The sequence below is a fragment of the Olea europaea genome, unplaced genomic scaffold, assembly GCF_002742605.1.
Source record: "Olea europaea var. sylvestris unplaced genomic scaffold, O_europaea_v1 scaffold2010, whole genome shotgun sequence".
Classification (NCBI taxonomy): Eukaryota; Viridiplantae; Streptophyta; class Magnoliopsida; order Lamiales; family Oleaceae; genus Olea; species Olea europaea.
Window position 1 is genome coordinate 37,701 of NW_019237985.1, and position 27,549 is coordinate 65,249.

A 27,549-nucleotide genomic window follows, 5' to 3' on the forward strand; every position below is an offset into this window, starting at 1 on the left:
CTTGTGTTAACCCTTTAAGTCGAAGGCTGTGATCTGCAACTACAAACAATCGGGATCTTTTTGTACTTCACCATGTAATCACCTATTCTGTGTGCCAAGAAAATGCAGCCAAGTAGTGTCAATATGAAGCTAGATATACTTGTGATAGCAGTAAAGGTTTTGTTGGGAGAGAAACCTTTAGTTTCCAAAGTGGTAGTAGAGCCGCTCTTACTTTTTCGAGACTTGGCATTTGGTTGTAGTGTCCACAATGGTGTCTACGGCATGAATGATGGTCAGATTCATATGAGAAAACACAAGTAAATTGGCCTCCACTTGAGGTGTGAGGTGGGAGAGAAGGGATGTCATAATTGGTTTTGAATAAGACGGCCTTTTGATTTTTCATTTTTTTTCATTGAAATAGCAATACAAGAAAAGATCGTTGTCAATTCAGTTGAGGCAACGCCATTTCTCCAACTGCCTACCATCTTAGACATCCAGGTCGAGAACTTAAGCAATACTGTAATTCGACCACGAGGTACAACTAAATGAAAATGGAGCAGCGTGAGTCCAATCAACATCGTGCCTCCAGTATCACTTGAGACTATCTGGGATACTTGTTTAACGGTACTCGACTTCAACTCGATCAAGACACTGTTTCAACTAAGGCCTAGTGGGACTCTGTGGTTTCTTTATCTACTCGGGTGCTGGACATACTCTGCTTAAACAGAGCTCATGAGGTTCCATTTTCAAGTCCACATTTTCTCAATAGTGCAACTTTTAGATAGCATGATTCAAAATGGATTCGTACTAGACAAATTTGAGTTAGTGTCTCGTTGTCAGTCCTTAATGACCTTCACGAGTGTTATAAGTTCGATGTTATAGCATCCATCATCAATTGTCATGCTATCCTGAGTGTTATATATTTTACATCCTCGGATCGCATATTATGAAAATAACACATTTCTATACAATAAGTAATGTAGCGTTTAAAGACACAACTTCTCGTTGATTTTAATGGCAGGAAGACTATCAAGAGAAAACCCCATTCGTTAGAAAGACAATAAATGATATTTACCCCATTTCATAAGAAATATTGAAATTTATCATCTACAGGTTTCCATTTTAAAGGAGCTATTCTAATGTTGAATCACAGCCATTTTTGAAGATTTTGTTATGGCTTTTGCATGATTATTATGCTCATTGATGAACCATGACCAAGCATTCTAGGAATTTTTGAAATTTTCATGTATTCAACAATTAAAAAGTTAAGCATAAATATAAATAAAAATTCCTCGTCATTGAATCCACTGTAGTAGGACATAATTATCCATAGATAGACCACTACACATAACACATAAGATATTCCTCTAAAAATATGGATTGAGACTCTTTGTGGGTATCAGCGTACGGATAGCTCTTGTTCCGTGACCTGTTGGGACACATCCCGCAATTAATCTCTTTCACGATGCTCCAGGGACGGGACGGTGGGAGACCCTTAAGGTTGTGGTTCAACCTGTAAGATATTCCTCTAAATCAAAAACCTTTAGTACTATATAATTTTATGGTAGTGTAGACTTTCTACGTCACCTGCTCCATCGTCCTCCTCATCAAGTCCACCAGCAGTACTTGTTGGGAATCTACTTAACATGCGCAGCGGAAATTTAAAACAAATTTCGATTCCCACCAAGAATCTCTTTATGTTTAGATAAAAATTGTAAAAAAATTGTACCTTTTTCAGATCTGCGAACTTCTTTGCTATTATTTTCGTTCCAGCAATTTTGATTCGCCATACACAGCTGTCCAATTGTTTAGCCTCCAGTGATGATCCACACAGAGAACAGATTGCAACTACCAGAATTTTCTCCTCTTGTGCTAGCAAGAAATTATGAGAAAACTGTATGGATTGAAAACCCTAGCCATGTATTTATATAAGCCCAAATGGGCCTGGTCCAGTCCGGTCCGATATTTAATTAATTTATTTAATTAAATTTGGTCCGTGAATTAATAAATCTAATTAATTAATTCGGGCTTATAAACCCAATTAATTAATTTATCCAACGATTGTTAAATTAATTAATTGACAAATTGCAATCTTTTAATTTTCTTTTGTGTGCGACCCATCAGGTTCCTGATCACAATGCCTAACGACGTGAAATATTATTTTGATCTAATCAAAATTGATAAATTAAAATACCTTTTCAATTTATCACCAATTCACACTCGCCGTCCCAAATTGACATCTAATAATGTGTCAGGACAATACATGTGACGAGAAATGTCATGTGGTATGACAAAACCAAACTCGTTTATTTACCGTGAAACTATAATTCCTTCGTCAATATGATCCGATCAATTACGAGATATGGAAGTTTGTCAATCTCGATCATCGATCATAACTTTCACTCCACTATTAAGTCAATATAAGTCGAAAACTCTTTTTTGACTTATGAGTACACCATAACCGAGGATTTCATTATCGACTTAATTGAATGAAAAGCAGATCATAATCTCTTACTATTAAGAGTGATGAATCTTTAATTGGTCATTCACAACCTTCATATGATTCTTAACATACCCGAACAATGTCGTATTAGCGGCCCTTGACAGACCAACATCCAACACCGTCGAAGCATGACCGTCCTCATATAAGGTACTATGACAATCTCAAGTCAAAATGACCAATCCCACTATCGAACATTAGAGATTAACCACTGACACTCAGATAGTTATCCATGTGGAATCTCTCGACGGGTCTCCAATGTTTTGTTCTATAACAAAACATTCACATGTTCATTTAAGTGTCACAACACTTTAACTTATGAGATCAACTACTTACTTCTCAAGTAAAAAATGCCACACGTGATGGTCTATCCGTAATAACGATATCCGTATCTCGTTATTACTTACGACCACGGACGATTTAAGATTCAATCATATATAATTTGTATCTCACAATCACAACTTCTTGTGATTAACAAATTACGAAGATTTGAATCTACGGACTCAATTATTTATTTAATTGTCTATTAATTAAATAATAGATCTGTCATTAAATTGCATTAATTATATATCAAAAGTATTTATGTTCAAGGTTGATTGGACCTAAGGCATAACACTTACAATACCCTCATTAAGCCTAGTGCTCTCTGGAAGCTCACCATAAGCCTTCAGCAACTGAGCTTCATCTGGCAGGTACATCAGGATTACGTCAGCCTTATCATCCTATTAACCCCGAAGAAGAAAAATAGAGAGATATTCGTTGTCCCACCCTTGACAGCACGATGAGAATGGGATCTGAATTGCTTTCAAATTTGAATTGATTTTGAAGTTAATTAGAATTCTGATTAATTTCAAAAAATAATTTGAATTTGGAGAAGATAAAGAAATTGATAAAGCTTAAATATTCCCACACAAACAAGAATTTATTAATTCCAATTTTCGAACTTAAAATCAAACCTTTTATAGTGGTCAGACGAATCTGGAAGACAACAGGGAGCCTACTTCTATACCATTTTCTCCCTAGACAGATGGTTTAATTATAATTTTCATAATACTAGTAGGTGAATGTTAAATATAAGTTTGTGGTGATTGTTGAATGGACATGCATGACAGTACTTTATAAATTGAAATTGAATAAAGCGCGTACATGCAAGTAGACATAGAAGAGATGCAAGTGTTTGAGAGGAAAGAAATGAGTTTTAGATTTGTGATCGAAGATTTTTTTGTTGTTTAATGAAAGTTTATACGAGTTTTACAAAAAATGAATTTTTATAATACTCACTAGACGAATGTCATGGCCCAACGAGGTGTGATAATTCGAAAAAAACAGTGTGGTGGATCCATTCTGTGAGATACGATATTTTCGACTGCAGCGATAACGAAATATAAAACTCTTAGAAGCAAATGAAATTTTGATTTCCATATTAACTATTGTAAGAATGTAAAATAATATTTTTCGGAGTATTATAGTTTCGTGGGGGGGGGGGGGAGGGAGAGGATGAGAACTCACACAGCTTAATTGATAGTCCTTTTAAAATTGAAAAAGTGGATGAAAAAACAAATATATGTATAGTTTTTTGAAGAACCAAATAGAAAGTGTTACGCCCCTAACTAAACCACTTTGGAAACACTCCCACGTGTCCATCCCCTAGCCAAACCACTTCAGACAATAGTCATGCACACTTCCCAAAGTGACACATGTTTACCCGAAATGGTTCCAAAGTGATGCCCACTCCTGAAGACCTCGACATGGCGCACGGAAAGGTCAAGAGTAGATCCACCGAAGCAACCGAAGTGTCTCTCAACTTCGAAGCGTTGAGCACTCCGAGACACTCCCTAAACAAGTTCCTTCGTCGCCACTGTCAGAGAGATATCTGTCAGGATCCTGTTCACCTCCAAGGATCAATTGATATGACGTCTTCATAGATCAAGTTGATGTGACGTATCGACTTTACATTATCTCAACTCAGAAGAATTAATTGCCCGCCCACTCTAGACGCGGTTGATTGACGCCTATGAGCAGACGCCTAACACCGTCAGATGCATACACGTGTCCCATATCCAACGATGCTCAACGTCTATAAATACCAAAGGTTTGGTAAGAGACAAAAGTAATGAAACTCTTATAACTTAACTCTCCATATTAAGAAATATATATTCTCCTCCCCACTCTCTTGCATACTTGAACACTGTTCCAATCACCCAACCCTGACTTGACCGTCGAAGTGTATGTGGCCGCCACCACCACCACCGCTTCCGGTCGTGTGCTTCTGACCGTGCGTTGTTGTGCGCAGGGACAATTACGTGGAGTAGCTATCCATTGGCCACGTGGAGGGTCTAATTCTCGAGGTCAACAGATTGGCGCCGTCTGTGGGAGAGTTTTCGTCCAAAAGTTCCATATTGTCCACCGAAAAAGCCACCGGCAAACCATCGACTTACCCTGAAAAGGGCACATTCTTGAAAAAGAACAAAGCCAACCTAAAAAGTTCTTAACACCCTTGAAACAGTAAACAAAATGAGTTATAGTAATAAAGATGCAAATTTTGAAGGGTACAGGGATGCCTCTGAAGAAGAGGTAATCAGGACCAATGTCACGCACGGAGACTCCATCACCGGAGCGCTCACTGAAGGAATGACCCAAATAGCTGCCGAAATGAGGGATATCGCGGCTCAGAATGTGGCGATGGTGAATTCTTCATGCAGGCTCGAGGTCATCAGGGCTTCCAGATGCCTCAAGGATCATATCAAGCTCAAATTCCCGCGCTTCATGACCGAGGCCATTCGAGCCAACATCGAGAACACCTCCTTGAAAGAGAAGTGGGTATGGATGTGACATCCTACACGCAGGGAAGCTAACCAGTAGAACCACCTATAGGAGAGAACTTCCCACCAAAATACGAACCACAAAGATCTATCAGTGTCTTCGACAGAATATGGCAAAACCCTAGCAATAGGGTCCGCTCCATACAAAGATCAGTCCGACAAGAGCCGAAGCAAGAACAAGTACCTCCTCCGCCTAGAAGTAGGCGGGAGAGGAGAAACCTAGTGGATTGGGGTAGTTGAGAATAGACACCTCCACCTCCCCAAAATGCATCAAAGCGGGAAGGCTCTGGAAAAAGGGCTCCCCTTCTCTAGAGAAACCCGAAGCTTCCCGATGCTTGCAAACTTCATGCCCCTAAAACCCCAAAGTATGAAGGAAAGGGGGATCCACAGAAACATCTGACTAAGTACATGACGTAGATGAGTCTCAAAGGAGCCTCACCGACACTGAAATGTAGGGCCTTCCATCCAACCCTCACCAGAGCTGCTGAAGTGAAGTACAATAGATTACTACCCTTGAGCATTAGAAGCTGGCCAGACTTGAAGATGGCATTTCTGAACTAATACCTTTCACGAAGGGAATGAGAGACCCCAGTGCAACGCCTGCAAGGTATGAGGCAAGCTCCTGACGAGACGTTGAAAAGCTATCTCGCCAAATTCACCGATAAAACCACGTAATGTGAGCAAGTCGCTGACAGGAAAGCCCTTTCAGCCTTGAAAGGTGGCCTCAACATAAACACTCTGTTCTGGAGGGATGTACACAACAAGAATTCGACCACCTATAACGAGTTGGTTGAAATGATGAGGGTGAAAATCGTCAATGAGGAGATGATTGACCACCGAAATTGTGCGGCTCAGGGACTTCCCCCGCCTCAAAGGCAGATGGGTCAAGGACCAACTGCACACCTCGTCATCCAGCAACGGACCCAAGTAGGTCACACAGTAGTCCCACATCCGGGCAGGCATTGGCCTCAGCCACTCTAAATGCAGTGCAAGTGCTAGCATATGAAAATGCTTCTGCTGAAGCAGGACCATCCGGGGGAACAAACAACAATCAAAAGAAGAAGAAGAAGCGATCAAACAAGCCCCTAGAAGGAGTAAGGTTCCGTACCTTTCACCAACTTTATGGACACGATATTAGTGAATGCAGGGATGCTCATCAATCCTCGAACTGGAGTAACCCGCAAAGGGATAACTACCTTCGCAGGTCCAACTACCCGAATAGAGGAGAGAGGCATTATATAGACCAATCGACCCGGAGAAGAGAATCCAGGGACATAGGAAAATCTAGGCCTAGGGTTCAGGCCCATCTGAAGGCCAAGCTATTAGAGAAATTGATACAATCATTGGAGGACCTCACATCGGGGGCAATACCAGGACCGCCCAGAGGAACTACACAAGGGAAGCGAAGGATCCGCCAATGATTATTTATATTGTCAATCAGACCCAAGAGGCCAACATGATGGGCCCGATCACTTTCTCTCAAGAAGTTGCACAAGGAGTTCGCCACCCCCATTGTGATGCGTTAGTGGTAAGAGCCGTAGTGGCTCGAAACGGACTTAAATGCATGCTTGTCGATAATGGCAGCTCAGTGAATATATTGTTTGGATCCACCTTTGATAAAATGTAAATTGAACACGGGTTGATCCCCATGACCGACCCGCTATTTAGATTTATTGGCAACAACATCGTCCTACCAAGGTAAATTACTCTACCTGTTGAAATGGGGTTAGCCCTCCTAGTGGCTCACCACTTTATGGAGTTCCTGGTTGTGGATCACAGATAAGCTTACCATGGAGTATTGGGCCGACCCGCCTTGAAAGATCTTTGGGCATTTACATCCATCCATTACTTGTGTATGAAGTTCCCAATTGAGCAGGGGATTGCTACAGTGCGAGGTGACCAAATGGGTTCAAGGGCATGTTACCTCAACTCTTTGCGAAAATCCGAATCTTGCACTGTTAATGTTATCATAATAGGTGCCGTCGACGAAGCCAATATGGACATAGAAATGCTTGAAGCCCCTGAATAAGAGCATATCTCCGAACAGGAGAAAAATGTTGACATGGTAGAGGCCCCTGAAGAAGGGCGAGTCTGAACCAAATGCAACTCCAATGGAAGAACTAAAAACTTTCCCCATCAGCCATGAAGACCCCACTTAGGTCTTGCAGATAGGGAAATCACTACCCTCTAAAGTGAAAGAAGAAATGATGAACTTTCTGAAAAGAAACTTGGATGTCTTCGCTTGGAAGCATAAGGATATGGTGGGAATAGACCCAAAGGTTAGTTGCCACCACCTTAACATCAACTCCTCCTGCGCCCCATACCAGCAGAAAAGATGAGTTCTCAATTCACAGTGGTAGTAGGCGCTCAAAGAAGAAGTTGACAAACTCAGCCGGAGCGACTTTATCAGAGAAGCTATTTATCCGAAGTGGATATCAAATCCGATCCTCGTAAAGAAACTTAGTGGAAAATGAAGGGTGTGTGTAGACTTCACAAATTTGAACAAGGTATGTCCCAAGGACAGCTTCCCTCTCCCAAAGATAGACCAACTGGTGGACTCCACTGCTGGACATGAGCTCTTGAGTTTCATGGATGCATACTCAGGGTGCAACCAGATACCCATGTTCCTACCTGATGAAGAATCCACATCGTTCATCACAGACTGAGGTTTGTACTGCTATAAGGTGATGCCCTTCGGGTTGAAAAATATCAAAGCTACACAGCAGAGGCTGGTTAATATGATGTTTATCGAGCTCATTGGCAAAACTATAGAAGTCTACGTGGATGACATGCTAGTTAAAAGCCTCCAGGCAAAAGAACACGTAAGTTACATCGATTAGATCTTTCAGATTTTCAGAAAGTATAAAATGAAGTTGAACATTCTGAAGTGCACCTTCGGGGTAGTTTCGGGTCAATTTCTAGGGTATATTGTGAGCCAAAGAGGAATCGAGGCAAATTTGAAAAAGATAAGGGCCTTATAGGAAACGAGGTCACCTCAGAAGTCAAAGGAGGTCCAAAGCCTTAACGATCGGATAGCCGCACTCAGCCGCTTCATCTCCAGGGCCACTGGCAAGAGCCTACCTTTCTTCAAAATCTTAAAACAAGGAAAGAAATTCTAATGGACGGATGAGTGCGAGAAAGCCTCCCAAGCACTGAAGAAACACTTAGGAGAGGCACACCTACTATCCAAACCTGAACCACGAGAACCACTACTGTTGTTTTTGATGGTCTCAAATGAGACCATCAGTGTAGTCCTTGTCAGAGAGGAAAATATGCATCAATTAGCACTACTGCGAGCGGAGACGGGCTACCCAAATATCGAAAAGCTTGCACTTTTCCTTCTTACAGCATCAAGGAAGTTGAGACCATACTTTCAAGCCCATTCTATTGAGGGGGCCAAGCCCTTGCAGATTTCGTGGCTGAGTTCGTCAAAGTCCCAGAAATGGAAGCGACAATGAAACCAGTCGAGCTCCCAACATGGAACCTGTTTGTAGATGGATCGTCAGGAGAGACTGGCTCCAGAGCAGGAGTTGTTTTGGAAAGCTCAGAGGATCATAAGCTAAACTGCACGGTCAGGTTTGGCTTTAAAGCCTCGAACAACACTACGAAATATGAGTCCCTCCTAGCGGGCCTTAGACTAGTGAAAGAAATGCAAGTGAAAAGGCTCCTAGCAAGTAGCGACTCACAGCTTATGGTAAGTCAGGTCAACTGAAAGTTTGCAGCCAAAGACAGTGGCATGGTTGCGTATTTGAAATTGGTTATGAACCTAGTCCCTCACTTCAAGAGATTCGAACTAGTCCAAGTCCCACGCCTCGAAAAGAAAAACGCCGATGCCCTATCCAAATTGGCCAGCAGCAAGGATTCGGAGTTGCTAAAAATTATCCCAATTGAGCGCCTACTGAAGCCCTCCATCTCTGGAGGTGAAGAGGTACTATGAATCGAAGACACCCCACTTTGGATGCAAGCTATCGTAGCCTACCTTAAAGATCAATCACTGCCAGCCTTGAAAAGCGAGACGAAGAAATTGAGGAGGAGAGTTGCTCACTTTGTTCTCCAGGATGATGTGCTCTACAAAAGGGGTTTCGACTCGCCACTTCTCTGATACGTAGGAGGGGTAGAAGCCATGTATATACTCAGGGAGATCCATGAAGGAGTTTGCGGTAACCGCTCTGGAAGAACGGCCGTGGCACATAAAGTACTTCAACAAGGCTACTTCTGGCCGACCCTGAAAAGAGACTCTTGCCAGTTTGTTCAAAAATGTGACAAGTGCCAACACTTCTCAAACATTCAAAGACAGCCTCCTCAAAGCCTCTCCGTGGTCACCAACCCGTGGCCGTTCGTGAAGTGGGGTATAGACTTTATTGGCCAGCTCTCAAAAGGAAGAGGAAGCGCTACTTTTGCCATTGTTGCCATTGACTACTTCACCAAGTGGGTTGAAGTTGAACCTCTAGCAAGAAACACTGAAGTGAACACCACAAAGTTCATCTGAAAAAACATCATTTGCAGGTTTGGCATTCCCCACTTTTTAGTGTCTGATAATGGAAGGCAATTCGACAACAAAAAGATGTGAGACTTGTGTGACAAACTCAGCATAAGGAAGGACTTCTCAACACCTTATCACCCCCAAGCAAACGAGCAGGTTGAGATTGTGAACAAAACCATCAAGCATACCTTGAAAAGGAAGCTTGACGTCTCGAAAGGGGCGTGGGTCGATGAACTTTCCCATGTCCTTTGAGCCATTCGAACGACCAGTCGAACTGTGATGGTGAAACACCATTCTCCATGACCTACGGATCCGAAGCCATGAGTCTTGTCAAGGTGGGTATCCCCTTTCATTGTCGGATATATTTCAATGAGATCAGCAACGACGAAACTCGTGTGCACGAACTTCACCTCCTTGAAGAAAGGAGGGATTCATTTCAAATAAAATTGGCTAAGTACCAAAGAATGATGACCCGTTATTACAACTCTAAGATCAGAAATCGAACTCTTCGTGTGGGGGACCTCGTCCTCAGAAGGGACTTCCAATCATCGAAGCCAACTGGGTCCAAAGTGTTTGGACCAAACTTGGAAGGTCCATATCGTATCCGCAAGAAGTCCTGACCCGAAACTTATGAAATTGAAGACATGGCGGAGAAAGTGTTGCCTCATCAGTGGAACATTGAACACTTGAGAAAATACTATCAGTGATAAGTGTATGTTCTGATTCGACCTCCATTTTATCCAGTCTATTGTAACATTCCTATCTTGCTAAGTGCTGAAACTACCTCAGTTCTCCGTCATGTTATATGGGTCAATCAACTTATGCCTCAGTTCTTCAGTATTTTTTATGGATCAGTTCTTCTGTCATTTACTGGTTATTATTGGTAAGTAATACTTAATATTTGCTTGTTACTCATCAAGATACAAACAGTTCAATGTAAATGTAAAGAGAAGAAGCAATAATACTTGGAAATTTTTTTAATTTCATTAACATCAAAGCAAATTACAAGAGGTGGGTCGAAGCCATTACAAAATATTCCTATTCTACTTAAGGGGCGTCTTTAGCTCCAGCCTCCAGCTCGCCTCTTGGAGAGCTTCAGTAGCTTTCTCGATGGCCCTGTCAGGTCGACCTTCCGTAGGCCCACCGAACTCCGCTTCCAGGGATGTCAGATCTAGAGTTGGGTAGACCTACCTTAGACGATCCAACATTGCCTGGGCATTCTACGAAGCCCAGAAGTTGGCGAAGTCATCATACAGTGGATGTTCTTCGAAGTGATCAATAAAATTTTATACTACTGACTTCCCCATCGCCTTCACCTCGGCCTTTAGAGACTTGATCTCTTTAGCCTGGGCCTCTGCCTGTAGCTAAATGTAAAGAGAAGAAGCAATAATACTTGGAAATTTTTTTAATTTCATTAACATCAAAGCAAATTACAAGAGGCGGGTCGAAGCCATTACAAAATATTCCTATTCTACTTAAGGGGCGTCTTCAGCTCCAGCCTCCAGCTCGGCCTCTTGGAGAGCTTCAGTAGCTTTCTCGATGGCCCTGTCAGGTCGACCTTCCGTAGGCCCACTGAACTTCGCTTCCAGGGATGTCAGATCTAGAGTTGGGTAGACCTACCTTAGACGATCCAACATTGCCTGGGCATTCTACGAAGCCCAGAAGTTGGCGAAGTCATCATACAGTGGATGTTCTTCGAAGTGATCAATAAAATTTTATACTACTGACTTCCCCATCGCCTTCACCTCGGCCTTTAGAGACTTGATCTCTTTAGCCTAGGCCTCTGCCTGTAGCCTCAGCTCGGCCTTCTCCTTGTTGGAGGCCTCCAGAGCCTCACTGGCGAGCCGGTGGTGCTCATTGGTATGATCAACCCTCCTCGTCATAGAACCACCTGGCACTCCACTTCATAGAGCTCCTTCTTCAGCCTTTCCACCTCCTCATTGGCCTTCACCAGCCGGCCTTCCGCCTCTTACCTTTCCTTCTCTGCCTCCGAGGCCTTTTCTCAAGCAGCTCGCATTGCATTCCCATAATGCATTGCCTCCTCCAAACGTTTGGCCAGATCTTCCCTCTTAGCATTAAGGTCTCTCACCAAACCCTCGAGTTGGACGCTTGTGCTAAAGGCTCGAGTGATGCATGCACTGTTCGCTGCCACGAGATCTTCTGTAGTGCAGGAAGCGGAGTGGTCCCTCCACTCTTTAGTCCAATACTTGTGATAGACCACTGCCACTGCAGCGGTTTATGGAGGCAAGGCTTCTAGCACCTTCTTTACGGGCTCGTCAGTGTTGACGCCTAGAAAGTTCGCATCCTTTGCGAGACGAGCCATCTTCCTCTTTTGCTGCCCCGACACTTGGAAAAATGGCACTGCAAAAAGTGAAACTTCAGTCGGAACAGCAATAGCAGCAACTGAGGAAGCCTCGAAAGCGAAAACAGTCCTCTCCCGGATGGCCACCCGGGTGGATATTGTGGTCTGCTTCAAAATCGGTGGGGGCCTCACCACGGTTGGCCCTTTGACGGGCCAGTAGCCTTGTTGCCCTTCCTTAGCAAGTTCACCTTAGGGTCCTCTGTTTTCTCCTCCTCCGTTGATGGCTGAAGCTGTTTGCCTGTAGTCACCAGCTCCTCGGTCTGCTTCTTATAACCAGAGGAGAAGGTCTTCAACGCCTTTGCCTCGGCTATCATTTTTTGGATGGACTTAAAATTAGGCCTCAGGGGCCTCTTGTTGTTGAAATTATCTGTAGGGAATCAAAAAAATTAATACAAGTATATGGAGTTCGGAAACCTACTACAATAAAGTCACTTCAGACACTCACCTTGGGAGGCCATTAGGTCATGCGTAACAAAATGTCTATTCTTCTTAATCAGCTCGTGATAAGATCTCCTCTTTAGCGGGAGCTGATAAACAATAAAAATTATGTCAAATTCCTCAGTGGATATCTCACACCAAGGACGAGTGCCTGTAAACAACAAACACAGGTTAGGAACCGAACAGAAGCTCAAAAGAAATTCAAACACAGGGCGTCAATACTCACTGAGCGATGAATACTTAGTTGGGATTGTGAGGGACGCCAGGGGGCCCCCCTCCATTGTGTCCCACCTTCCGGTCGCCCAGTACCACGACATCTTTCAGTCCTTTATTAAGCTCGGCAGATCTAGGACGAATGGAGTGTGGGCCCCCAGGAGGTTAAGTAATACTACCCCTTAGTCTTATCCCCCCTCCCTCGGCCGCCACTTTGGGGATGTATAGGGTTTGGAATACCGAAAAGGGCATCTCCACCTCAAGAGACACCTCTTTCTATAACATCTATGAACCTACCATCTGGCTCCAGGAGTTCAGGTTTAATTGGGTCGGAGCTAACCCGTATGACCTAAGGACATACCGAAAGAAAGAGTGGCTAGGCAACCTAAGTCCAGCCTTAAAGAGCGCTTCGCTCACAGCTACACACCTTGGCCTAGGGTAACGGGCTCGTTCATCAGGCTCCGATAATATAAGGTCTACGCTATCCGGGATCCTATATTCTGCTTTAAGTCTATCCAGGTCGATCTCTCTTAACTTCGATGGCTAGTCAGAAGCCCCCCAATGTTCTGACATGTCTATCGGGCTATCATGCCTCCGCCAGATGTTTTCCCTTCCTATTATAGCCTCTACCACCTCACCGGACATCGCCAATATAGGTTCATCCGCCTGAAGTACACTCAGTTCCCTCCCCGAAGCATTACTACTCTCAGAAGCCATCAGATTTAAAAAACGTGAGAAACTAGAGAAATACTTACTAAAATGAACGGATTAGGGTTTTCTACGGTGGGGAAAAAGGAAACGACCTTCTGAAACTCGTTAAAAAATGAAAATGTCATCGGGAAACGCTTGAAACTCACCGAAAATCGCTAAGAAATTGGAGAGCAATAAGAGTTCTAGGTTTGTAAAGGCAAAAATGTTTGAATGGCAATAAGTCTTCTTTTTATAGGAGAACTCAGACGATCCGTACCGTCGAATTCAAACGATGTCAATCTGGGCCATTCATCTCATCACAAATCTGGTTTGTTGAAATGAAATGCCAGATTTATCAATGCCTAAGATCTGACCGTGCCCCTCATGCACGCATAAAACACGTCACCTCGAGCGACAGCAGCCATCAACAATAAGTGGTCGCAGCAGCCCTTTTTTTAGGAACAGGCATCACATCCAACTGTCGCCTTGGAAATATGCGATAGCTGCTACAACGATTAAAGTCATAATAAGACGCTTCAGATCAGAGACATCCATCCCAATACGCCTCGGATGAAGTACTAGGCTTTACAAACTTCGACGCACCTAACGCAGAGAACCCTGTGGGTCATCGCCTTGGACGCTGCATTTCCTCCTAAGCTTACAAAGCTTTAGCCATCTCCCAACGCGTTATCCCCCATGGATTAGCACACCGGTAGTAGATGAGCTTCGGCGCCACTGACGCGGAGTCCCCTGTGGGTCACTGCCTCGGTCGCATGATCCCTCAGCTTTACAAGGCTTTAGCCATCTCCTAATGGCATATGAGTCCTTCAACCAACTTCACAAGCTTCGACGTACCTAACGCGGAGTCCCCTGTGGGTCATTGCCTCGGACGCTGCATTTCCGCCCAAGCTTTGCAAGGCTTTAGCCATCTCCCAACGCATCGTCCCCTGTAGGTCAGCACACCGGTAGCAGATGAGCTTTTCACCCAACTTCCAAAGCTTCGGTGCCACTAACGCGTAATCCTCTGTGGGTCATCATCTCGATCGTGTGATTCTCAGCTTTACAAGGCTTTGGCCACCTCTTAACTCATCGTCCCTTATTCAAAACGCCCATACCACATCAGCACTTTATCAGAATCCACAATACTTACTCTAAGGTCGGACAACACAATCGGGAAAGCAAGTCCACCCATGATATGAATTTTCATGCTTGAACTTCGGGGGACCACTGTTACACTCCTAACTAAACCACTTTGGAAACACTCCCACGTGTCCATCCCCTGGCCAAATCACTTCGGACGACAATTATATACACTCTCCGAAGTGACACATGTTCACCCGAAGTGATGGCCACTCCTGACGACCTCGACATAGCGCGTGCTAAGGTCAAGAATAGATCCACTGAAGCAACCGAAGTATCCATCAACTTCAAAGCGTTGAGCACTTAGAGGTACTCCCTTAACAGGTCCCTCCGCCGCCACTGTCAGAAATATATCTGTCAGGATCCCCGCTATCTTCAAAGATTAATTGATGTGACGTCTCTATCGATCTAGTTGATGTGACGTATCAAATTTACGTCAACTCAACTCAGAAGAACTAATTGCCCGCCCACTTTAGACACAACTGATTGATGCCTATGAGCAGATGCCTCAAATTGTCAGATGTATACACGTGTCCCATATCCAACGGTGCTCTGCGTCTATAAATACTCAAGGTTTGGCAAGAGACAAAGGTAATGAAACTCTTATAACTTAGCTCTCCATACTAAGAAATATATATTCTCCTCCTCACTTTCTTGCATAACTTGAGCACTGTTCCGATCACCCAACTCTGACTTGACCGTCGGAGTGTATGCGGTCGCCGCCGCCACTGCTGGTTCCGACCGTGTGCTTCTGATTGTGCGTTGTTGTGTGCAGGGAGAATTATGTGGAGTAACTATCTGTTGGCCACGTAGAAGGTCCAATTCTAGAGGTCAACAGAAAGTAAAGTAGATTAATCAACTTTTGAATTTGAATTGATTTAAAAGCTAATTAGAATTCTGATTAATCGATTGATTTCAAAAAATAATCTAAATTTGGAGAAGATAAAGAAATTGATAAAGCTTAAATATCCCCGCACAAACAAGAATTTATTAATTCCAATTTTCGAACTTAAAATCAAAAACTAATTATGCCTTTTCTAGTGGTCAGGCGAATCTAGAAGAGAATAGGGAGCCTACTTCTATACCCTTTTTCCCCTAGACATATAGTTTAATTATGATTTGAATAAAGCTCCTCTACCAAAAAAGGTTTACACCCTATATGACAGATACTCACATGTGTGGGTCCCAAGCCGACCCTACATGAATAAAAAAATGCAAAAAGCCATGGCCCCTGCCTTTTCACGTGTCTAATCTGTCAAGAAGGGTGCAAACACCCTTCTGTACGACCAGCAAGGTCGTTATGATTTTCATAACAATAATGCTTCTTGTACAGCTTTCTACATAGCATTTCAAAAATGCTAACATGGCAGTTAAAAAGTTGTGCCCTTTTAAAACAAAAAAAAACATTGCTTTAAACTCAGGTCAGTAGCTGCGTGAAACGCTTCTTTAAAAAATCGGGTCAAATTAAACTTAAAACCACTATAGCAACTCTCTTTAAAGGAAGAAAATTGGAGCCGGCCCCTAATTATTTCATTTGAAAAACACTCCAAACTCCACAGGGAAATACAAATTGGCGGTAAGATTTGGTGACTTCCTCGACTTCCTACACCTCTAGATTTCTGACCAACACACATATATCCAACCATTGTTAACCTCAAAACTGAGATCTCCAATTTACCCAATGGTGGGAACGCGACTACCCATTGAACATCGAACGAAAATCAAAGTGTTCGGTGCCAATCGAAGGTTATTCACCTACTTAAAAAGTGATTGCGGTGTCGTAGGTCCGTTTTACCCCTGTATAGAAGACGATCGCCACATCTAACAAAAATCGGATTGTTGGTGCCAACCGGAGGAAACTTCTGCAGGGCTGAAGAAGTAGTTGCCGTGTCACAAGAATGTCGGACAAAGGTGATTTCCATAATATTTTCAATTTGTTAGTGGATGAGATAGCATTTATATTTGGTGGGTTTATGATATGCACCGGAAATGTGCAATTTCTGAAGAATTGAAAAAATGTATCTGAATGCATGATATTGCTTGGATATGTTTTGTTTCTGGGAAAAAGCAAAGTAGAAAAATCTTACGCAAAAATTACTTCTTTTGCTAGTTATTGAGATTTGATATATTCAACAAATGAATCTCATTATGTAAATTATCACAAGCAGTTTGTTGAAATGAAGAATCTTATGAGAATGGTTTAAAGAAGTGACAAGTACAAAGATCACTTTGGATTTTCCATATTAAAGTATTTCTCTTTTGGTTACGTATTTGAATACTTTCTTGAGCTGATGCAAAAATTGGGAAATTTTGTTTTAGTGCTGACTATGTTCTTCTTCACTAGGTTGTAGGAAACGAACAAGTGGACCTATCGGATGATGAAGTTTTTGTAGAATCCAATAATGAGAACATTATGGACAATGTGATGACGTTGGAAGATGATATGTTTGGAGGAAATGATGTGATTGTACCTGAGGTAGGTATGAAATTCAAAGTTGAAGAAAAGGTGTTTCAATTTTACAGGAGGTGCGCATATAAGGAAGGCTTTCCGATTAGGCGAAGGAATTCTAAAAAGGGGGAAGATGGAGTAGTGAGATACGTTACATTGAAATGTTGTCGTGAGGGACGAAGAAGTAGTAATACAAGCTCTTCTTTGAAACCACAACCAACAATTCAGACAGATTGCAAAGCAAGGTCGACTGCTTATTCAAATATTCGTGGAGTATGGAAAATTTGTAATGTCCATCTTGAACACAATCATAAGACAAGTCCTTTGAAGTCCAAGTTGTATCGATGCAATAGAAAATTGAGTGCAAATGTTAAACGCAAGCTTGAAGTGAACAATATGGCCAGAATTCCTTTGCTCAAGTGCTACAATTTTGCAGTTGTTGAAACGGGTGGGTACGACAACATGACTTGTGTGGAAAGGGATTGTCGAAATTATGTTGAGCAAGTGAGGCGATTTTTTCGATCGGATTTCAGTGTGTGAGTTTCCTTTGCCTTTTTATTTTTTTCACCCAAGTAGTGAATTTAATTTTTCGTCTCCAATTTACTTGCCGTATATCATTTTGAATGTAGCAATTCCAGCCACTACTTTCACCGAGTGCCATAGCCAGTTGGATGTCAAGTGTCACTAATTCTACACCTCAGGCTGCTGTTGCTAGAGGTCGGTTGAGTGCTGTTGAGATACCTGGCTCCCGAATGGACTTTGAAGCTGCGAAAAGTGGTATTGGAAGCCTCGCAAAATGCTTGTTCATCAAGGATTGTGGAATTTCATCCTTCCTTCCAATGAAGATGTGTTCATCAAGGATTAAATGGTTTGTGTCAACCATATTCTCCACAGATGATGTTTCATATTTTTAGCAGGCATGTAAGGATGGTTTGAACAAGTGCCCAAATGATTTGTGTGGTTACTGTGAGAATGTAATATGTACTTGTAATTTGATGTTTTTGTGTAAGCTGATTACCGTGTAATTTGTAATTTGATGCTTTTGTAATTTGATGGTTTGAACAAAGGCCGAGAAGAATGTAATTGAAATATGTTTTTGTGTAATTTAATGATTAAAGTGTTCGTGTTTGTTGAAATTATTGATTTGATTTTGGAGCCAAGAATAGGATTTATCAACTATAAATTCAATCGTGATAACTGAGTTCTCTCCCTTATATAGCCTTGAAGGGTTTTGAGATTTTCGAAGATTTATATAGCATGCTCAGGTTTTGATTCTGAATAATGGGTAATTTCTTTTCTGATGTGGAGGGCAACTGCAAGCAGGTCTCCATGCTCTTTTCACACAAATGTGGGTACATAAACGTACGCAATTGTTATGTATTCATTTTAGTGCTTGTTTGCTATAATAACAGTAAAATTGTAGAGCTAAAAGTGAAAGGTTGGAATCTGTTAGCATCATATTAATTTAAGAACTTCAGTGCAACAATTTAATTCTAGAAACTCCTCCCTAAACAACATATGAAGTCATACAACACGCTTTATTTAAATTCCAGAATCAACAATACATCTTCAATATCCTGAGACTCCTTTCCCTTTGAGCATATTTATGTTTAGAGAAATCTCCAAGCCTTTTTCCTCACTTAGCGTAGCAAGTATTTTCAATACGTGTGACAAATTGTCAATGTGCTCACCTCCATTTGTGATGCCACTTGATTCACCATCATCATGCAATGGGCATTCTTTGCCGAAGGATTTGTTACACCACTTGAAGTACCAACAGTCTCAGGTACAACAATGAAACAACAGCCCTTTGTGCTCGTTGTTCTTTTCGACCTCCAACCAGTTGACGAAGCCCTCACCACAATTTGGACATCTTCTCTTCTTTGGGCATTCCGGCAGCATATGTCCCCTCTCCCTACAACTATGACATATTTCCTTGTTCTTTCTTGCCATCAAACTAATCTAATTCAACCAAATTAAAATAAGAAATACGAATATAATCTAAGGCAGGCATGTGATACGACATCTAAAAGGAATAAAGTGATTTATGTGTATTCTAGATTTTACAACATGTTTAATCAATACAACCTGAAAGCTCAATGAAGTACACATGGTAAATGAAAAATAGCAGTCAAAAAGGGGAATTGTGCTAGAATAAATGTTTCCAACCTATCTTTTACAAGCTAGCATACAAAATCAACAGGTTAGGATGACAAAAAATAACTGTGAGGTTGGAACCTATACAGGTTCCAATTTGATGTATAGACTAATACTCTTCCTAATAGTAAATAATAGTAGCAGCGGAATTTTTTTCTCTAATGGTTCATCCATTTTTATTCTATCAGAGAAGAGAAAGTCGTTTTATAACAAGATGTAAATGTGTGAGCAAAAGGGTTTTTGATGAAGCCCATTATTAATGGGTGAGTAAGCTGGATCGAAGCCATTTTCATTCAGCTTTCCTTTAACCTTCTCGCTCACAACATGAATCAACAGGAACTTCAATAAAAAAAATTGAAATAATAAGCATGAAAAACACAGTTAATGCACGAGATAAAAATGGGGAATAATATTAGAAAAGGGGTCCATAAGACAAGTCTATAATTGCACTAAGAGGTCTAAGAGCAGTACCTACAGAACCAGTACCATATATAATTGCACTAACAGTCAGGGGCGGAGCCAGGATTTACGTCCAGTGCGGGCATCATTTTTCGACGCCGAACTTCGAGGTTTTGGTCATAGATTTAATGATGATAAAAAAATAAAACAATATTACAACAACACCAAAAACCACATAATTTATATATTAAATTTGTTCCTTGCGAGTTTTCATATTTTGATATCGTCGTACAATAACTTCATTATCGAGCTTCAAAAATATATCTCTTTCTACATAAATAATAGTGCTATCATTCATCCACTGATCACCCATCCGATTGCGCAATCTATTCTTTACGATGCTCATTGCAGAAAAAACTCTCTCCACAGTAGCGGTAGCAACCGGTAAAATCAATGCTAAAGTCAAAAATCTGTAAACCAATGGATATACCTTATCTTTCTTTGTCAAAACTAACTTCTCCGCAAGATCACCAAGGCCATTCAACCCTTCAAACTCTTTGTTAGAGCGCACGTCAAAAATATAAGTCTCAAGTTGATCGCTAAGTACAATACAATCTACTGCAGAGAAATCTAATGGATAAAGCTCAGCAAGTCTAATCAAATTTTTCGTGTCAAAAGAAGAAAATGAATCTTGTGGGCATAAACAAGCTACACAAAGGAGTAACTCTGTATTTACCTCCGAGAAACGATCATTCAATTCTTGAAGTTGTAAGTCGATGACAGAGTAGAACAAATCTACTCGATAATGATGTAAATTTGTAATTTCAGGAGAATTACGCTGAGGGCGACCATGAATTGCAAGGCGTACAAACATATCATCCATGTTGGATACATGAATATAATGTTTTTGACAAAAAGAGCATACTTCTTCCAAAAAGGAGTCCCACCCTTCATCTCTCATTATTTGGAGTCGTCGTTTGCACAATCTTACCAATTGCATTGCATTCACAATATCTTGATCTTTTCTTTGCAATGCCTTTGACAGTTCATTTGAAATCCCCAACACACTGTTAGCATTGTAATCCAAAATGGGTCAGTTGGAAGTTTTGTGACATCAAACTCCACATCATTCGATAACCCCTTATCAACATCCACATTATTCGATGCCCCCTCATCAACACTATCTATGTCCCTTTTTCGTTGAAAGTACCTATTCATTTGATATCTGGATTTAAACATTTGACATCCAGTTATTACTTGAAGTGAGTGAGAATAATTCATAATAACAAAAGGATCATAAATTCACAATTTCAATTCGCAAGTGCAATTCACATTTCACAATCCAATTCACAATTTCACATTATCAATCCAATTTCACAATGTCAATTCACCTTCCAAATCGCAAATTCACAATGCAATTTCACAATTTATACTATTTCACAATTTCAAAATTTATACTATTTCATTGTGATGGCAGAAGCAAACCCAACTAAACAAGCCATAAATATGCTATGTACTCATCTTGTACCCAACTATACATTTAAAGTCAGAAAAAGCACCAACTATGTACTCATCTTGTTTCTTAATGGGCATCTTGGGGCTGAAGGGATCTTTCTCTTCCACTTCTTCAAACTCCGACTTCTATAATTCATGGAGAAATTTCTTAAACAGTTGAAGGCACTCGAGTGTGAACATTACTACAGTTAAATGAAACACGTCCCTATGGAAACATCGATCAATCAAATTCCTAACGAATGTAATCAATTCATCCCACCAATTCTCCACTCCCTGGTTCAATATTCTCCTACTAGTGTCACATTGTCACTCTTCTCAAATGAAACATTATTCAGAGCTAAACATACTTAACAAGTGAACAAGTACTATTTCATTGTGATGGCAATTTCACAATTTATACTATTTCAAAATTTATACTATTTCACAATTTCACACTATCAAATATCAATCCAATTTCACAACATAAATTCACATACCAAGTTAGTGAAGTTACTGACAGAGTGACTGAGTGAGAAACTGAGAAGGACTGAATCAATGACTATGAGAATCTGCAAAATCGAAGAAATGAAAATTAGGCAGCAGGCAAAATCGAAGAAATGAAAAATTAGGTAGCAGACTTGCACCGGCAGACGGCTCACGGCACTGCAGTTCAGTTGGAATTTGGAAGAACATCTAAATTCAAAATTAATTACCTTCTTTAGTCTTTACAGGCGGCAGCTGGTGGTGCGAATCGTGCGGCACTGCGGTGACGCCTTGCAGACGGTGGTTAAGTTGCGGTCACCGACTTCAGTTTCGGCTTAATCTAGACGGCAGGGGTCGAGGGCGGAGCTTACACTTAGTTACAAGGAGGCGGGAGCTAAGGGAAGGAGATGCCGGCCACCGGTGATCGGTGCAAGGGCGAAGACAGGCGTCACGGGCGGAACGACTTTCAGTTTAGCACAGGCGAGAGACGACTGGAGAGAGAGGCGATTGGATTAAGGGTTTGGGCAGATTTTGATTTCAAATGGGTTAAGAATGATGGGTCTGGGTCACTGGGTCCGGGTCGGTAACGTAAACGGGTTATGGGCTGTGGTTATATGGGTTGGGCTTCCATCTCGATATTTACTTGTTAAATAGGCTTTCAAAAACCAAAAAAAAAAAAAATTTATTTGGGCCTAAAGGAGCCCAAAAGGTCAGTGCGGGCAGATCCCTGCTAACAGTAGCTAATGCATGAGAATTTCCTTTTATCACGTTCTTTGTCCCAAGACCTTTTATCAAGGTCTTCTTCGATGCCTTATTTTTGCTTACCGTACGCGGTCGCTTGGGTTTTCAACGCCTTCTTCTTTGTTGTTTTTCGTGAATAGGAAAAATCGGGTCAGTAGCTGCAAAAATCGGGGATTTTCCTTTTCTATTTTGTATTATTTTTCCCCCCCCCCCCCCTCAATTTTCCAGCTCAGCAATGTAAGGTAAGCTGTACAGCAAACTGTATGTAGCGGGACCATTTTCATAATACAGCAGAAACAAGAGAGTTGATAATATCCAAGTCCAATTCACGTAGCCAAAAATTTAGTAATTACCGTGTTAGCTATTGATTTGATGATACATCAATTTAAACTATGTTTTAGTATCAAATCTAAAATACTAAAAATGGGGGAATATAAACCTGATAATCACGGAGGCCAACGAGAATAATATCATCAGTAGCAATTATTGTTGAAATATTGTTCAAAATCTATAAAGATGGGTGTGGAATGAAAAGGAGATGGTAGCCAATACATTGGCCTATGCGACCGCATTGCATGGCCTGAGGCAGAAAAATTACGGGCATTGGTCTGTTGAACCATGCGACCGCATGGTTCAGCATGGTTGTATATTATGACCGTTAGGAGGCTGTTTTCGATTTAATTTCTGACACCTTTTGGAATGTTTTTGCAACCTTTCAACACGATTTTTGACACAAATTCGTGGCATTGATTGAGGCCTATAAATGGGTCATGGATAATCAATGGAATATATATAAAAAAACCATATGATAAAACATTCTTTCATTCCACAAAGAAAGTAAAATACTTTTCTTCATCCATATTCAAAATTTCCTTAGCGTTCTTCAAGTTCTAGAGAATCATGCATGTGCTTAAGCGTTCGATTCTCTACAAGGCTTGATATAATCCTTCAAACCGTTTGCGGTGAAACCCTTTAAGCACCAAAATAATATCCGAGAGGGGGCAAATATAGTTTGAAGACAACGATTATGCATTCGAGCCTTCATATTCGTTATGTTCTTCATCTTCTTGATCACATTTTTGATTGTTTGTTTCTTCTCCATTTTTCACAGTTGATGTAAATTTCTCAACAATCTCAAACTATAATTTGCGGTAGAGAACCCTACTATAATTTCTTCATTCTCTACAAGGCTTGATATAAGCCTACAAACAGTTTGCAATGAAACCCTTTAAGCACCAAAATCATACTCAAAAGGGGGCAAATATAGTTTGAAGATAGCGATTACACATTCGAGCCTTCATATTCGTTATGTTCTTCATCTTCTTGATCACATTTCTGGTTGTTTGTTTCTTCTCCATTTCCCCCAGTTGATGTAAATTTCCCAACAATCTCAAACTATAATTTGCGTAGAGAACGAAATCACTTTGGCGAGATCAAGTTGATGAAATCTAGATCCTGGTTGGAATATTTGATGGGCGAACTTAATGTGAAGGCCAGTACAAATTGAAGTTTCTATTGACAGAATTGAGATTCTCCTACATTCTAATTCTGAATTTGACGATGCTACCGAAATCAACATTTCTTTGGCGAAAGAAATCTGGAAAGTTTGAAAAAAAAAATGTTTCATTGAAGAATAAAATGATAGAATCCGTTCTAAAATTCCACTTTGGTAAATCGATATAATGATCTTCTCACATGCAATTTAGATGTTTTGTGAAAATATATGCACGTTATCAATGATGATATCCCCAATGAATTTAATTCCGGTGGTGCATAATTTGTTGCATGTGTTTGTGAAAGTGGCAATATGGAAATTATGATGTTGCGTGAAAATTAAAATTGCATATTCATTTGTAAGGTATGTTTTATAAATATTTAATGAATTTGAATATGAATTTTTCATGATCATCTAAAATTTCCTATTAGATGATGGATGTGAATATTGTGTCCACAATAATGAATTGCATAGTTATGTAAATTCCGTGTCAGATATATTTGATGGATTAAAGCATGTATGATTCTTAGAGTATGCTTTATTTCTGGAATTTGGTCTTACATGCAATTTATGGTGATAATAGATGCTAATGAAAAATTATTATGTTTGGTATCAACATAAAAATTTTGAAAGAATTATGTGATTATGTCCTAGTTGAAATATTTATTTATTAAGCATCTCATTTGTGAAAATTGTGTAGAATATTATGAGATATTCGAGGATCAATTTATTGAATATTATTGCATGAGAATTGATTATGTGATCTATGATCTACTTCGTTGATTTACTACATGTTGAGTATGAAAGACATGCTAAATATTGTTAAGCAATGTGGTATTCCCTTTGTGGTTTCAAGTTGAGATCAAAATCAGGTAATCAAAACCATGTAAAACGAACATGTCTTGATTTTGTGAATTGTGATAAATTTATATCCATATTTTGGGTTAACTTCTTTGGTATATTTTGCGAAAAGCCTGAAGTTAAGAATTCTGAACAAGGGCATGTGTTATTTGTCTTTATTAATTGATTTTTTAGCATAAGTTGTGTTACCAACCGTTATATTATCTTGCATACGAATAGATGTTTACATGAAAAGGTGCATATTTAATGAATAAGTTATTTGTTTGATGAAAAGAATTGAACCGTGAAAAAAATGCGTCCTATGAAATTTAATGGTCTATGAGATGACTTTGATCAAATTGTGTGATCAAAATTAAAGATAGTCGGTTTGAAGTACACTGTAACTTAATAACCACTATCTAAAATTACTTAAAATGTTACGGGTATTATCAAAGTAATAAGTGAATGAACTATGAAAGAGTTGATGAACTCTAAACTCAATTACAATCCCCAAAGTGGGAATTGACATAATGAGGAACTCTAAGTTCACATGTAACTCGAAATGTGGGGGTTAACATTAACGCTTCTGAACTTATATGAGAAGTTCAAAGATTTGTTGATGCAACAATATTAGATTGTATATGTGTTCCTAATTGAAGAACTATGGGGATAACTTAGTTTAAAAAGTTACGGTATCCTTTACCTTTTAATCATAGAAAGATATTTATAAAAGGAGAAAAGGTAGAGAAGCACTTATACATATAATTATAAGGATGAAATACACTAAGTCTAAGTGTATGAATTGGGTGAAAGCCAGTCATGGCGTTTGCAAAACCAATGTGAATATTTAAGAATATTCATAAGTTGAAGATCATTATAATATTTCAATGATGAAATTTGAATACCCAAGTATGAAATCTACAATAAAAGTGATTGAATATTATATTGATTTGATGGAAATCGATTTGATGGAAATCATCCAACATTATTTTGAAAATTTATAAAGCTAGTAAGAAGCATGTGGCTTCATAAAAGATTCCTTGGTGATGACAAGTTGTATCTATCAAATAAATCGATCGTTGACTAGCTATATTTTGATTGGATACCATGTCACATGAAATGAAAAATAAAGACATATAAGTCTTAGAGGTGACGTCACAAGGAAATTATCAAATGTGGAATAATTTTTGTAGAGAACTTAGCTTATACGTTACATAACATCTCTAAATAGAAGTTTTGAGGTGTCTACTTCTAGTAGAATGGGCTTAAAACTACTAAACTATAATGTCAATCAATGACGGCAACCCTACTTATCATTACTCAAAAAAGGTAATCCACGGGTTCAGATGGTAAAAACAAGTCATTCGATATGTGGGATGGTTTCAGCATTATCAAAGTCTGTGATAACCCTATCTTAACTAAAATAATGCTGGTTGTTATTAAGTGGGGGTTGAACATTAAAACTCTTAATGAAATTTAGTGCTAAAACACCAGTATCTTTAAAAGTAACAAAGGTACTGAAATAATTTCATCTAAACGAACTTTGAGGTGGTGAAGTTGAAGTTTCTCGCTTAAAAATTTGTTGAATAGGATTAACACAAGGCTATAAAAGCACTAAGCGAGTTGAAGAACTTGAGAACACGTGGTAATTGTATGTGTTTTAACCGGTATTGTCATATGAAATAACTGGTTCAAAGCTACAGCTACCTTTGATTTCGACTTTATTTTGTTTGAATTACATTATGATTATATTTAAATCAAAAGATATTTAATCATTATGCATGGGTATCGTATATTTTGAATATGAAACTTTATTGTTTGTTGAAATATTTTTCAAAATCTATAAAGATGCGTTTGTGGAATGGAAAAAATATGGAAGCCAATACATTCGCATAGGCAAAAAAATTCCAGGCGTTGGTCTGTTGAACCATGCAACCACATGGTTTTGCATGGTTGTATTTATAACCATTAGGAGGCCGTTTTCGGTTTAATTTCTAGCGCCTGTTGGAATGTTTTTACAACCTTTCAACACAATTTTTGACATCAATTCGTGGCATTGATTGATACCTATAAATGGGTCATGGACGATCAATGGAATATATATAAAAAACATACGATAAAACATTCTTTCATTCCACCAAGAAAGTAAAATACTTTTCTTCAACCATATTCAAAGTGTTCTTCAAGTTTTAGAGAATCATGCATGTGCTTAAGCGTTTGATTCTCTACAAGACTTGATATAATCCTACAAACTGTTTGCCGCGAGACCGTTTAAACACTAAAATCATATCCGAGAGGGGGCAAATATAATTTGAGGACAGCGATTACGCGTTCGAGCCTTCATATTCGTTATGTTCTTCATCTTCTTAATATCATTTCTGGTTGCTTGTTTTTTCTCCATTTTCCCAAGTTGATGTAAATTTCCCAACTATCCAGACCTTCTTGTGCATATTTCCACGGATATGATAGAGATGCGTAGTGTCGTTGATGCACAAGGCTTCACATCTATCGTTACCCAACATACACAATACCTGGGCGTATTCCTGTCCATCCTCCTTGAAAACTAGCTCCCGCTCCTCATCGTCCACCTAGTTCTTGCCCCTCGTTCTTGTTCTTCCCTCCCCCTTGTTCTTCGGCATGATGATAAACCAAATATCCAACAGTTGTTCTTTTTTGTGGTGTTCGATAAATTTACTAAAGGGTGACGATTGAAGTTACGTGGGCCTATCTTCATGAAAATGCTTGTTGGGTTTGATTCTTGTGCACGAGCCCAATGACCTTTATGAATGCAGTTTGGCCAGCCCAAACTACCCATGAGCCGAATCGTGAGTTTAACAAGCAGAGCTAGCTCGGCTCGTTGATTT

At 40.1% G+C, this 27,549-nt stretch overlaps 1 pseudogene; it reads right to left on the bottom strand.

Annotated features, from left to right (window-relative positions):
* Positions 1-14: 14 nt before the first annotated feature.
* On the bottom strand, positions 15-27,324 carry LOC111379618 (annotated as a pseudogene).
* Positions 27,325-27,549: the final 225 nt, after the last annotated feature.